This window comes from Andrographis paniculata, unplaced genomic scaffold, assembly GCF_009805555.1.
Source record: "Andrographis paniculata isolate CXL003 unplaced genomic scaffold, ASM980555v1 Contig82END, whole genome shotgun sequence".
Classification (NCBI taxonomy): Eukaryota; Viridiplantae; Streptophyta; class Magnoliopsida; order Lamiales; family Acanthaceae; genus Andrographis; species Andrographis paniculata.
Window position 1 is genome coordinate 594,175 of NW_026137620.1, and position 13,914 is coordinate 608,088.

Here is a 13,914-nt window from a genome sequence, read left to right on the forward strand (position 1 = left end):
GCTCCCTATGATGTATTCGGTCGTCCTATTATGCGGCCGCTCCCTCTCGTATGCATCTAAAAAGATTTAAAATAGATATTAGTATATATGTATAGGAAACAACAAAATAATATTAAAATCACTTACCTTGGATTTGAAATCGAGATCGAAGGATCTTTGCGGATGCCCTCGTCTCCACATAAGCTTACCTACAAAAAAAAACACTTAAAAATAAGTTAGTATAAAATATAGAAACAAAATTAATGCATGCATGTCCCGGGACTGACGTAAAAATAAATCTATTTCTATATGCAAGATGCGAAATTAAATTAAATGCATAAATGTAAAAGGAAAGGGACGAATTGCTCCCTATGATGTATTCGGTCGTCCTATCATGCGGCCGCTCCCTCTCGTATGCATCTAAAAAGATTTAAAATAGATATTAGTATATATGTATAGGAAACAACAAAATAATATTAAAATCACTTACCTTGGATTTGAAATCGAGATCGAAGGATCTTTGCGGATGCCCTCGTCTCCACATAAGCTTTACCTACAAAAAAAAAGCACTTAAAAATAAGTTAGTATAAAATATAGAAACAAAATTAATGCATGCATGTCCCGGGACTGACGTAAAAATAAATCTATTTCTATATGCAAGATGCGAAATTAAATTAAATGCATAAATGTAAAAGGAAAGGGACGAATTGCTCCCTATGATGTATTCGGTCGTCCTATCATGCGGCCGCTCCCTCTCGTATGCATCTAAAAAGATTTAAAATAGATATTAGTATATATGTATAGGAAACAACAAAATAATATTAAAATCACTTACCTTGGATTTGAAATCGAGATCGAAGGATCTTTGCGGATGCCCTCGTCTCCACATAAGCCTTACCTACAAAAAAAAAACACTTAAAAATAAGTTAGTATAAAATATAGAAACAAAATTAATGCATGCATGTCCCGGGACTGACGTAAAAATAAATCTATTTCTATATGCAAGATGCGAAATTAAATTAAATGCATAAATGTAAAAGGAAAGGGACGAATTGCTCCCTATGATGTATTCGGTCGTCCTATCATGCGGCCGCTCCCTCTCGTATGCATCTAAAAAGATTTAAAATAGATATTAGTATATATGTATAGGAAACAACAAAATAATATTAAAATCACTTACCTTGGATTTGAAATCGAGATCGAAGGATCTTTGCGGATGCCCTCGTCTCCACATAAGCTTTACCTACAAAAAAAAAGCACTTAAAAATAAGTTAGTATAAAATATAGAAACAAAATTAATGCATGCATGTCCCGGGACTGACGTAAAAATAAATCTATTTCTATATGCAAGATGCGAAATTAAATTAAATGCATAAATGTAAAAGGAAAGGGACGAATTGCTCCCTATGATGTATTCGGTCGTCCTATCATGCGGCCGCTCCCTCTCGTATGCATCTAAAAAGATTTAAAATAGATATTAGTATATATGTATAGGAAACAACAAAATAATATTAAAATCACTTACCTTGGATTTGAAATCGAGATCGAAGGATCTTTGCGGATGCCCTCGTCTCCACATAAGCTTTACCTACAAAAAAAAAAAGCACTTAAAAATAAGTTAGTATAAAATATAGAAACAAAATTAATGCATGCATGTCCCGGGACTGACGTAAAAATAAATCTATTTCTATATGCAAGATGCGAAATTAAATTAAATGCATAAATGTAAAAGGAAAGGGACGAATTGCTCCCTATGATGTATTCGGTCGTCCTATCATGCGGCCGCTCCCTCTCGTATGCATCTAAAAAGATTTAAAATAGATATTAGTATATATGTATAGGAAACAACAAAATAATATTAAAATCACTTACCTTGGATTTGAAATCGAGATCGAAGGATCTTTGCGGATGCCCTCGTCTCCACATAAGCCTTACCTACAAAAAAAAGCACTTAAAAATAAGTTAGTATAAAATATAGAAACAAAATTAATGCATGCATGTCCCGGGACTGACGTAAAAATAAATCTATTTCTATATGCAAGATGCGAAATTAAATTAAATGCATAAATGTAAAAGGAAAGGGACGAATTGCTCCCTATGATGTATTCGGTCGTCCTATCATGCGGCCGCTCCCTCTCGTATGCATCTAAAAAGATTTAAAATAGATATTAGTATATATGTATAGGAAACAACAAAATAATATTAAAATCACTTACCTTGGATTTGAAATCGAGATCGAAGGATCTTTGCGGATGCCCTCGTCTCCACATAAGCCTTACCTACAAAAAAAAAAGCACTTAAAAATAAGTTAGTATAAAATATAGAAACAAAATTAATGCATGCATGTCCCGGGACTGACGTAAAAATAAATCTATTTCTATATGCAAGATGCGAAATTAAATTAAATGCATAAATGTAAAAGGAAAGGGACGAATTGCTCCCTATGATGTATTCGGTCGTCCTATCATGCGGCCGCTCCCTCTCGTATGCATCTAAAAAGATTTAAAATAGATATTAGTATATATGTATAGGAAACAACAAAATAATATTAAAATCACTTACCTTGGATTTGAAATCGAGATCGAAGGATCTTTGCGGATGCCCTCGTCTCCACATAAGCTTTACCTACAAAAAAAAAGCACTTAAAAATAAGTTAGTATAAAATATAGAAACAAAATTAATGCATGCATGTCCCGGGACTGACGTAAAAATAAATCTATTTCTATATGCAAGATGCGAAATTAAATTAAATGCATAAATGTAAAAGGAAAGGGACGAATTGCTCCCTATGATGTATTCGGTCGTCCTATCATGCGGCCGCTCCCTCTCGTATGCATCTAAAAAGATTTAAAATAGATATTAGTATATATGTATAGGAAACAACAAAATAATATTAAAATCACTTACCTTGGATTTGAAATCGAGATCGAAGGATCTTTGCGGATGCCCTCGTCTCCACATAAGCTTTACCTACAAAAAAAAAGCACTTAAAAATAAGTTAGTATAAAATATAGAAACAAAATTAATGCATGCATGTCCCGGGACTGACGTAAAAATAAATCTATTTCTATATGCAAGATGCGAAATTAAATTAAATGCATAAATGTAAAAGGAAAGGGACGAATTGCTCCCTATGATGTATTCGGTCGTCCTATCATGCGGCCGCTCCCTCTCGTATGCATCTAAAAAGATTTAAAATAGATATTAGTATATATGTATAGGAAACAACAAAATAATATTAAAATCACTTACCTTGGATTTGAAATCGAGATCGAAGGATCTTTGCGGATGCCCTCGTCTCCACATAAGCTTTACCTACAAAAAAAAAGCACTTAAAAATAAGTTAGTATAAAATATAGAAACAAAATTAATGCATGCATGTCCCGGGACTGACGTAAAAATAAATATATTTCTATATGCAAGATGCGAAATTAAATTAAATGCATAAATGTAAAAGGAAAGGGACGAATTGCTCCCTATGATGTATTCGGTCGTAATATTATGCGGCCGCTCCCTCTCGTATGCATCTAAAAAGATTTAAAATAGATATTAGTATATATGTATAGGAAACAACAAAATAATATTAAAATCACTTACCTTGGATTTGAAATCGAGATCGAAGGATCTTTGCGGATGCCCTCGTCTCCACATAAGCCTTACCTACAAAAAAAAAACACTTAAAAATAAGTTAGTATAAAATATAGAAACAAAATTAATGCATGCATGTCCCGGGACTGACGTAAAAATAAATCTATTTCTATATGCAAGATGCGAAATTAAATTAAATGCATAAATGTAAAAGGAAAGGGACGAATTGCTCCCTATGATGTATTCGGTCGTCCTATCATGCGGCCGCTCCCTCTCGTATGCATCTAAAAAGATTTAAAATAGATATTAGTATATATGTATAGGAAACAACAAAATAATATTAAAATCACTTACCTTGGATTTGAAATCGAGATCGAAGGATCTTTGCGGATGCCCTCGTCTCCACATAAGCCTTACCTACAAAAAAAAAACACTTAAAAATAAGTTAGTATAAAATATAGAAACAAAATTAATGCATGCATGTCCCGGGACTGACGTAAAAATAAATCTATTTCTATATGCAAGATGCGAAATTAAATTAAATGCATAAATGTAAAAGGAAAGGGACGAATTGCTCCCTATGATGTATTCGGTCGTCCTATCATGCGGCCGCTCCCTCTCGTATACATCTAAAAAGATTTAAAATAGATATTAGTATATATGTATAGGAAACAACAAAATAATATTAAAATCACTTACCTTGGATTTGAAATCGAGATCGAAGGATCTTTGCGGATGCCCTCGTCTCCACATAAGCTTTACCTACAAAAAAAAAGCACTTAAAAATAAGTTAGTATAAAATATAGAAACAAAATTAATGCATGCATGTCCCGGGACTGACGTAAAAATAAATCTATTTCTATATGCAAGATGCGAAATTAAATTAAATGCATAAATGTAAAAGGAAAGGGACGAATTGCTCCCTATGATGTATTCGGCCGTCCTATCATACGGCCGCTCCCTCTCGTATGCATCTAAAAAGATTTAAACTAGATATTAGTATATATGTATAGGAAACAACAAAATAATATTAAAATCACTTACCTTGGATTTGAAATCGAGATCGAAGGATCTTTGCGGATGCCCTCATCTCCACATAAGCTTTACCTACAAAAAAAAAGCACTTAAAAATAAGTTAGTATAAAATATAGAAAAAAATTAATGCATGCATGTCCCGGGACTGACGTAAAAATAAATCTATTTCTATATGCAAGATGCGAAATTAAATTAAATGCATAAATGTAAAAGGAAATGGATGAATTGCTCCCTATGATGGTCCGTTGAGGCGGCCGCTTCCTCTCGTATGCATCTAAAAAGATTTAAAATAGATATTAGTTTATATGTATAGGAAACAACAAAATAATATTAAAATCACTTACCTTGGATTTTGAAATCGAGATCGAAGGATCTTTGCGGATGCCCTCGTCTCCACATAAGCCTTACCTACAAAAAAAAAAGCACTTAAAAATAAGTTAGTATAAAATATAGAAACAAAATTAATGCATGCATGTCCCGGGACTGACGTAAAAATAAATCTATTTCTATATGCAAGATGCGAAATTAAATTAAATGCATAAATGTAAAAGGAAAGGGACGAATTGCTCCCTATGATGTATTCGGTCGTCCTATCATGCGGCCGCTCCCTCTCGTATGCATCTAAAAAGATTTAAAATAGATATTAGTATATATGTATAGGAAACAACAAAATAATATTAAAATCACTTACCTTGGATTTGAAATCGAGATCGAAGGATCTTTGCGGATGCCCTCGTCTCCACATAAGCTTTACCTACAAAAAAAAAAGCACTTAAAAATAAGTTAGTATAAAATATAGAAACAAAATTAATGCATGCATGTCCCGGGACTGACGTAAAAATAAATCTATTTCTATATGCAAGATGCGAAATTAAATTAAATGCATAAATGTAAAAGGAAAGGGACGAATTGCTCCCTATGATGTATTCGGTCGTCCTATCATGCGGCCGCTCCCTCTTGTATGCATCTAAAAAGATTTAAAATAGATATTAGTATATATGTATAGGAAACAACAAAATAATATTAAAATCACTTACCTTGGATTTGAAATCGAGATCGAAGGATCTTTGCGGATGCCCTCGTCTCCACATAAGCTTTACCTACAAAAAAAAAACACTTAAAAATAAGTTAGTATAAAATATAGAAAAAAAATTAATGCATGCATGTCCCGGGACTGACGTAAAAGTAAATCTATTTCTGTATGCAAGATGCGAAATTGAATTAAATGCATAAATGTAAAAGGAAAGGGACGAATTGCTCCCTATGATGTATTCGGTCGTCCTATCATGCGGCCGCTCCCTCTCGTATGCATCTAAAAACATTTAAAATAGATATTAGTATATATGTATAGGAAACAACAAAATAATATTAAAATCACTTACCTTGGATTTGAAATCGAGATCGAAGGATCTTTGCGGATGCCCTCGTCTCCACATAAGCCTTACCTACAAAAAAAAAAGCACTTAAAAATAAGTTAGTATAAAATATAGAAACAAAATTAATGCATGCATGTCCCGGGACTGACGTAAAAATAAATCTATTTCTATATGCAAGATGCGAAATTAAATTAAATGCATAAATGTAAAAGGAAAGGGACGAATTGCTCCCTATGATGTATTCGGTCGTCCTATCATGCGGCCGCTCCCTCTCGTATGCATCTAAAAAGATTTAAAATAGATATTAGTATATATGTATAGGAAACAACAAAATAATATTAAAATCACTTACCTTGGATTTGAAATCGAGATCGAAGGATCTTTGCGGATGCCCTCGTCTCCACATAAGCCTTACCTACAAAAAAAAAAGTACTTAAAAATAAGTTAGTATAAAATATAGAAACAATATTAATGCATGCATGTCCCGGGACGGACGTAAAAATAAATCTATTTCTATATGCAAGATGCTAAATTAAATTAAATGTATAAATGTAAAAGTAAAGGGACGAATTACTCCCTATGATGTATTCGGTCGCCCGATCATGCGGCCGCTCCCTCTCGTATTCATCTAAAAAGATTTAAAATGAATATTAGTTTGTATATTAGGAAGGAAAAAGCAAAATAATATTAAAACTTAATCGATTGATCGATCGATCTACGGACATATGTACATGTCATCCCCCCCCCCCCCTCCAAGAACTCAAAGTTAGCAAAGAAACTAAACTACACACCAACATGATCGATCGATCTAAGGACATATGGTCTGTATTACAATCGATCTAAAGAAGGGCAGTAAGTACATGTCATCCATCATCCCCTCCCCTCCAAGAACCTCAAGAATGAATTAATAGTGAAAAAGAATCAGAGATGGGAAAAACGCACCAGCAAAATGGAAGATAACTCACCAGATTGCTTTGTTGCTGTTGCATCGATCGATCGAGATCGAAGCACTGCACTTGACCTCTGGATCGCCCTCCCTCCCAAGCACTGCACTTGATCTCTGGATCGCCCTCCCTCCTGTAAGCACACCATGCCCCTGCCCATGCCCATGCCCCACCAAGAATCCCCCCCGCCCTGCCCTGCTCGTACCCCACCCCAAGAATCCCCCCTGCCCTGCCCTGCTCGTACCCCACCCCATTGCATTTGCATTTGCATTTGCATTGCACACCCAAAAATTTATAATAATGTTTACAAAATCAAAATCAAGAATATTTATAATAGTATGCCCTAACGGCTACTTACCTAATATAAAACTTACCATATATATAATTTCACATGTGTGTATTAAAATTCAAATAATTTCTTTTTTTTAATATTATGTGTATATTAATATTAAAATCAAAATCATTATGCTTAACGGCTACTTACCTAATATAAAACTTACCATATATATAATTCCACATGTGTATATTAAAATTCAAATAATTTCCTTTTTTATTATTATGTGTATATTAATATTCAAATCAAAATAATTATGCTTAACGGCTACTTACCTAATATAAAACTTACCATATATATAATTTCACATGTGTATATTAAAATTAAAATAATTTCTTTTTTTAATATTATGTGTATATTAAAATCAAAATCAAAATCATTATGCTTAACGGCTACTTACCTAATATAAAACTTACCATATATATAATTTCACATGTGTATATTAAAATTAAAATAATTTCTTTTTTAATATTATGTGTATATTAAAATTAAAATCAAAATCATTATGCTTAACGGCTACTTACCTAATATAAAAACTTACCATATATAACTTCGCATTTCACCCATTTTTTTCATTTCTATTAGCTGGGTTTTTTGGAGATTCGTTAATTCTTCGTCTTTTGTTCAGTGAATCACCATTGTCTTTGCTCATTGATTATTTTTTCAGAATATCAGTGGATTTAAAAGAAAATATTTTGGCATATCAGTGGATTCAAATTTTAAAGTACCTTGCTTCCATTATTTAACAAAATTGACATCATATTTGGCAAAAAAAAAAATGTGGCAATTTCATACTGGTATTATTCCGTTCGCCACTGCAAAAAATTAATGCATTTTTCGCGAGAGAGGGAGTAATATTTCTTTGCGCTGGCTCAAGCCGTTTTAAAATTCAAGTCCGATAGGCCTGGCCTGATTTTGGATTGAGCTTGAAAACCCAAACCCAGGCATCGCCTTGTTTCAAATTATAGCGGGTCATGCTAACCCAGAATTTTAATATTAAATTTTAATTATATTTTGTGTTTTTTTAAAAAAAAATAAATAAATTATATTGATCTAAATTGATATAATTATGGCAATTATATTATTGATAATTAAGAATTTAATAATAATTAATTTTTAATTTTATTATATAATTAATATTATATTAAAAAAATACTTAAATTATTTTGATCAATTTGACCGTGACTAGCCCGTCACAATTTGCATATGCCTCGAACCGGTTTGGTTATTCAACCATGTCAGACTGGCCCGACCTAAAAATAGTTTGGATCTAATTTTTAGACCCAAATCTTTATTTTTTCTTGTCGTATTTGGATTGGATAATAGTAGACTCTTTTGAGGACAAAATTCATAGCTGATGATCTTTGTTGTGTTCAAAATTCATAGCGGAGGATCTTTGTTGATCCTCAAGTCTTCACGTAAGCTTTACCTATAAACCAAAAATACTAAAGAAACTGTTAGATTGAATTTAGGAATGAAATCAATGCATACACGTCCCGAGACTTAAATATGATTCTATTACTATATGCAAGTATGCTTGAATGATTGCAATGAAATAATGTAAGAATGTTAGTGTGAAAGTGACGAAATACTCCATATTATGGGTGCGGTCATTCGATCATCCGGTCACTTACTTACGTACGCATTAAAAAATATTTAAAATAGATATTAGTATATATTCATATGAAATATGAAAATAAAATTGAAACCACTAAACCACTTACCTTGTGTTGGAAATCGAGATCGAAGTAGCAATGCGGACCGGACCCTCTAGTCTCCACGTAAGTTTTACCTACATACATACAGAATACACTAAAAAAGCAGTTATTATGAAATTGAGAAACGAATTTAATGAATGCTAGTTGCGGGACGTAAACATAATTCTATTACTATATGCATGTATATTAAAATAAATGCCATGCATGAATGTAATAGGAAATAGACGAAATACTATATATAGTATTTCGGGTGCGGTCGAGAAGATCAATTTCGTGGATCATCCGGCAATGGCCCCCGAACGCATCTAAAAAAAAAAATCAAACGCTGTTTGCATTCCATTGGGTGATGATAGTTGCGAGGAAGCTAAAGGATCCTCACACTTTGATCTTAATAACGATGATTGATCTTACATTTTCTCCAACTCCTACAAATTTTCAAACAATGAAGGCGACACATTCAGGGAGATGTAGTCATGCCTTTGATCAAATCATAATGTAACTTTTAAAGACCTCATTCTCTTCAGCACCTGTTAAAAATGGCGAAAATTTCACTATCATGAACACTTCATAAGTCCGCAGTGGTCTGTTGTCTGAAAGCGTGGAGATGAATATTGTTGCGTCATCTTTTTTGTGCATAAAACTTTGCTAGAATCTGAATAGTAAACCAGAAAAGATTAGTTTTACTTCAAAAGAGTGACAAGTATTACCGTAAAGTCTCCCACGATGCCATTTTCTTCATCATCAACAAACCAACTCAATTCAGTAACTTAGATTCTTCAATGAATAATCCAAATCAACAACTTGCCTAGGACTGAACTGCTTCAACAACAGGGCTATAAACAAAATCAGATGTTCCGGCAGCTCACTCAAGAATGGTCCTATCCTATTATGGGGATAGATGTAAGTATTTGCATGAATTTCCCAAAATAATGTGTAAAAGATGATGAGGTTTTGGGGATTTTTATTCCTTTGGACATCCATTTTCTGAATTAGTTTTTTTGACACATTTGAAAGTTGTCTGCTTCCTCGAGAATCATTTCTCCTCGTTAACATTGATCCTACTGTCGGCAGCTTTGCGCTACTTTACAATCAAAAGATATAATCTTTCTCTCAATCACAATCTTGTTTACTTAAATAGTAATTACTTCTTTTCATAGATGTTTTAGCTATTTCAACAACTTCCTGGTTAACATGTTACCTAACTTCAATGAATAGTTAATTGGAAGTATGTGATCATTGATTCCATTTATGAAATACCCTTTGGGGTAGCATACATCTTCAAGAAAGGACAAGTTGTGACGAAATACATAATTCTGTCAACAATGGCACCAATCACCATACTCTATTATTAGTATATCAGAACGAGTGCAGCAGCATCTTCTCTGCCCTATCTGTGATCTGCCTGCCATGGTGAAAAAGGCAGAAACGAATGGATTTAAGGCTATAGTTGTTACGCCGAACAAGTAATACTCATCAACTTGGTTATTTCACAACTGTTTCCTTGGTCGTAATTCATCTTTTGCAGAATGATTATATGCCTCCTCATCTTAAGAATTTGAAGGGCTAATGTCGACAGATGTAAGCAAATGAATAGCGCGGATCATCATCACACAGTAGTAGTAAGCTTGAAACACATTGAATCTTATAATAATGAATATCAAGTTTTGACATCATAACAGGAAAAGGGCTCAAACGTTGATGCCGTGGCCTCTAAATACATGGAGATTTCCTTACCTGATATGATCACAGTACCACCAAACCTTGTTTTTATTATGCCATTAGAGTACTGTAGTGTTGTGTGAATTACATGCAGGCAGGGTTGAAATCCATCACTAAATTGCCGATACTGATTAAGGGAATCTCACCGGTGAAGATGGATCTCTGTCGAATTTGACATGATTTCGACAAGAAAAGAAAATCCCCTGTCAAACCAAGTTGTAATGCATGCTTCTTGTTGCTTCTGGAATTATGGTTTCTAATCACGTACCGTCCCAGAAGAGGTCTGAGGTCTGTCTGTCTGTCTGTCTGTCCGTCTATCCATTCTTACTAAGCCATGGCTAAATTATCTGTCTTGTGAAAGGTAAAGTAAATCCCAGTTATATATAGTCCATGGAGGGGACAGACAGACATATTCATTGCCGTGATGGTAGTGAAGAAGACCAACGCAACGCGTACAGTACAGTATTCAACACAACATCGATGATATCATTTTCGGCTTTGAGACATGTATGCAAGAAGACTACAAACAGCCATTAATAAAAGCATATATGGAGATCTCTCGTGCTGAAAATGAATATGATAATAACTCAAACAAACAAGCCACTCATAACTAACTAACTCTCTGTCTGTGTCTGTGCAGTAAAAGACATAACTCAAGCAAGCCACTCATAGCCATATATATATATATATATATATATAGCTAGCTAGCTGCCTCTTCATGGGTGCTGTATCGAACAAAACCAAATCCTTAGTAACTTCCTCAATTGATCCAGGAAGTGGCCATGGGTTGGAGGTCATCCTGGGCATGCCAACACAACCAAACCAAGAGAATAAAGCTTAGCATCTCGAGGGGACAATTTATATTTTTATTTATTATATTATATTACAAAATAAAATTTAATATATAAAAATATCACTTGTTTATATAACATTAAAATATCAAATTTTATCATTCCAAAATTCAAACACCAAATAAAATGTAAAATTATATTTTATTAAATTATTAATTTATTAGGAAATGAGACCGATTTGGGAACCACTCAAAAATAAAAGGTCGATCAATTTTGTCGGAATGTATCAAACACAAAAATTAGGAGCTAAACTCATTTAGGAAATAAAACATCTTCATCCAAATTATTATTTTTTTATTGAATAATTTATATATTAAAATAAATAATTAAAAATTAGGTTTTCTTTTTTTAAAAAAAAATAATAGTAATAATAATAAACAACAACGAAACTAAAATTCCAAATCTAACCCGCCAGTATTCTCAAATCTTCGATTCTCAAACCCTAACTCTATAATTCAAACAAATATCATCTACTAAATCAATCAATCAATCAATCTCATATATATGTCGAATAATACAAATAAAATTCCAATTAAACCCTAACTCACGATCACTATAGCATCAAGATTCAACCAAGTTGATTGAAATTTGAAGGCTGAATCATGAATGGTGATGTTTTATTTCTAAATCAGTTCCTACCTAATTTAATTTTTGCGTTTGATACTTACTCCACTTTTCATTTTTTAATTGTCCCATTAAATTGATCTTATTTTCTAATAAATTAATAATTTAATAGAATATAACTTTATATTTTATTTGGTCATACATTTCAGAGTTTAGTGTGAATTTTGGAATAATACAATTTTATATTTTAATGTGATATAAATAAGTATTATTTATGTAATATTTTTATATATTAAATTATTTTTAATATAATATAAAAAATAAAAAATTTTCGCATTGTAATGTATGTTTACTTTTGGTGCGAAATTTAAAAAATAATATAATACTCTCTCCTTCTGTCATCCAATTATATTATCACTTTCATTTTTTTATTGTCATTCAAATTTAATTTCGTTTTTTTTTTTAGTACAAAAAAATTACTAGTTTTACTATTTTTTCTTTACTCAAAAAAGTAAAAGTTTTTATTTTTATTTATTTTTCTTAAACTCGTGTCCGGTCAAACGCGAACACAATTGGATGAGGGGAAAAATCAACATAACTAATTTGTTTAATTAAAAATAAATAAATTATAACGAAAAAAAATTTAATGACGATAAAAAATAAATAAATAAATTTTGATGATAAGAGTATTTTATTAGTATTAGTTGTTATTTTCAAATATTTTTGTCAAAACGGGTTAGTGGGCGGATTGGCCCACAATCGACCATAACCCGCAAATAAGCGGGTTATTTGCGGGCTAACCCGCGGCGGGGCGTATCAAAATTTTATCAACCCAACTCAACCCATAGGTGGGAGGGTGAGTTAAGCGGGCTAGTTCACGGGCTTTTTAAAAATATTAATATTATAAATATTTTCGTAATTAATATTTAAAAATAGCTAACAATAATTTTATTGTAGAATTTAAATAATAAATATTTTAAAATAAATAACAAATAAAAAATTTCTTAATTCTAAATATTACTCCCTCCGTCTCAAACAATGTGCAACATTTGCTTTTGACACGAGTTTTTATGTGGGTAGTATTAAGTAAGATAATTTAGAAATTAGGTGATGCGACAGAGAGAAATGTATATTTTATTTTTTTTATTTGTATGATATGAGGGGATAAAGTATGGAATATATATTAAATATAATTAATTATATTCTATTTTTAAAATACTGCAGAGTATTTGAGACGTACAAAAAAAAGAAATGTTGCAAGGCGTATGGGACAGAGGAGTATTAGTTAGTGTATTTAAAAAAATTAATAATAAGAATTATTTTACAAATAAATCATAATTAATTTTATGAATCTGTAGATTCAAAAATAAAAAAAAAAATATTATATAATAATAAAATGGAAGACAAACAAAAGAAATGACGAAAAATCTAAATAAATAAGAGTCATATTAATAACAGAGTTAGAAAATAAAAGCAAGGTTTACACAATATTGATTAATTTTTTTAAGATAATTTTATTCGTCTTAACTAAAAATATATATTTTTAATAGATTAAAAATAATTATAGGTTATTTATTAAACAAAATATACAAGATGATTTTAATATTTTTTTCTCTTTGTACATTATTTATAAATTAATTGTATTTATAATGATATATTTTTAATTTATATAAAATTAAAATATATTTTAATATTAATATTTAATTAATTTTATAATAATTTTTTAATATAACTGTAAAAAATAATATTAAAAAAATATATTTAAATAAGTACTGACCGACTTTACAAAATCACAACCCAAACCCA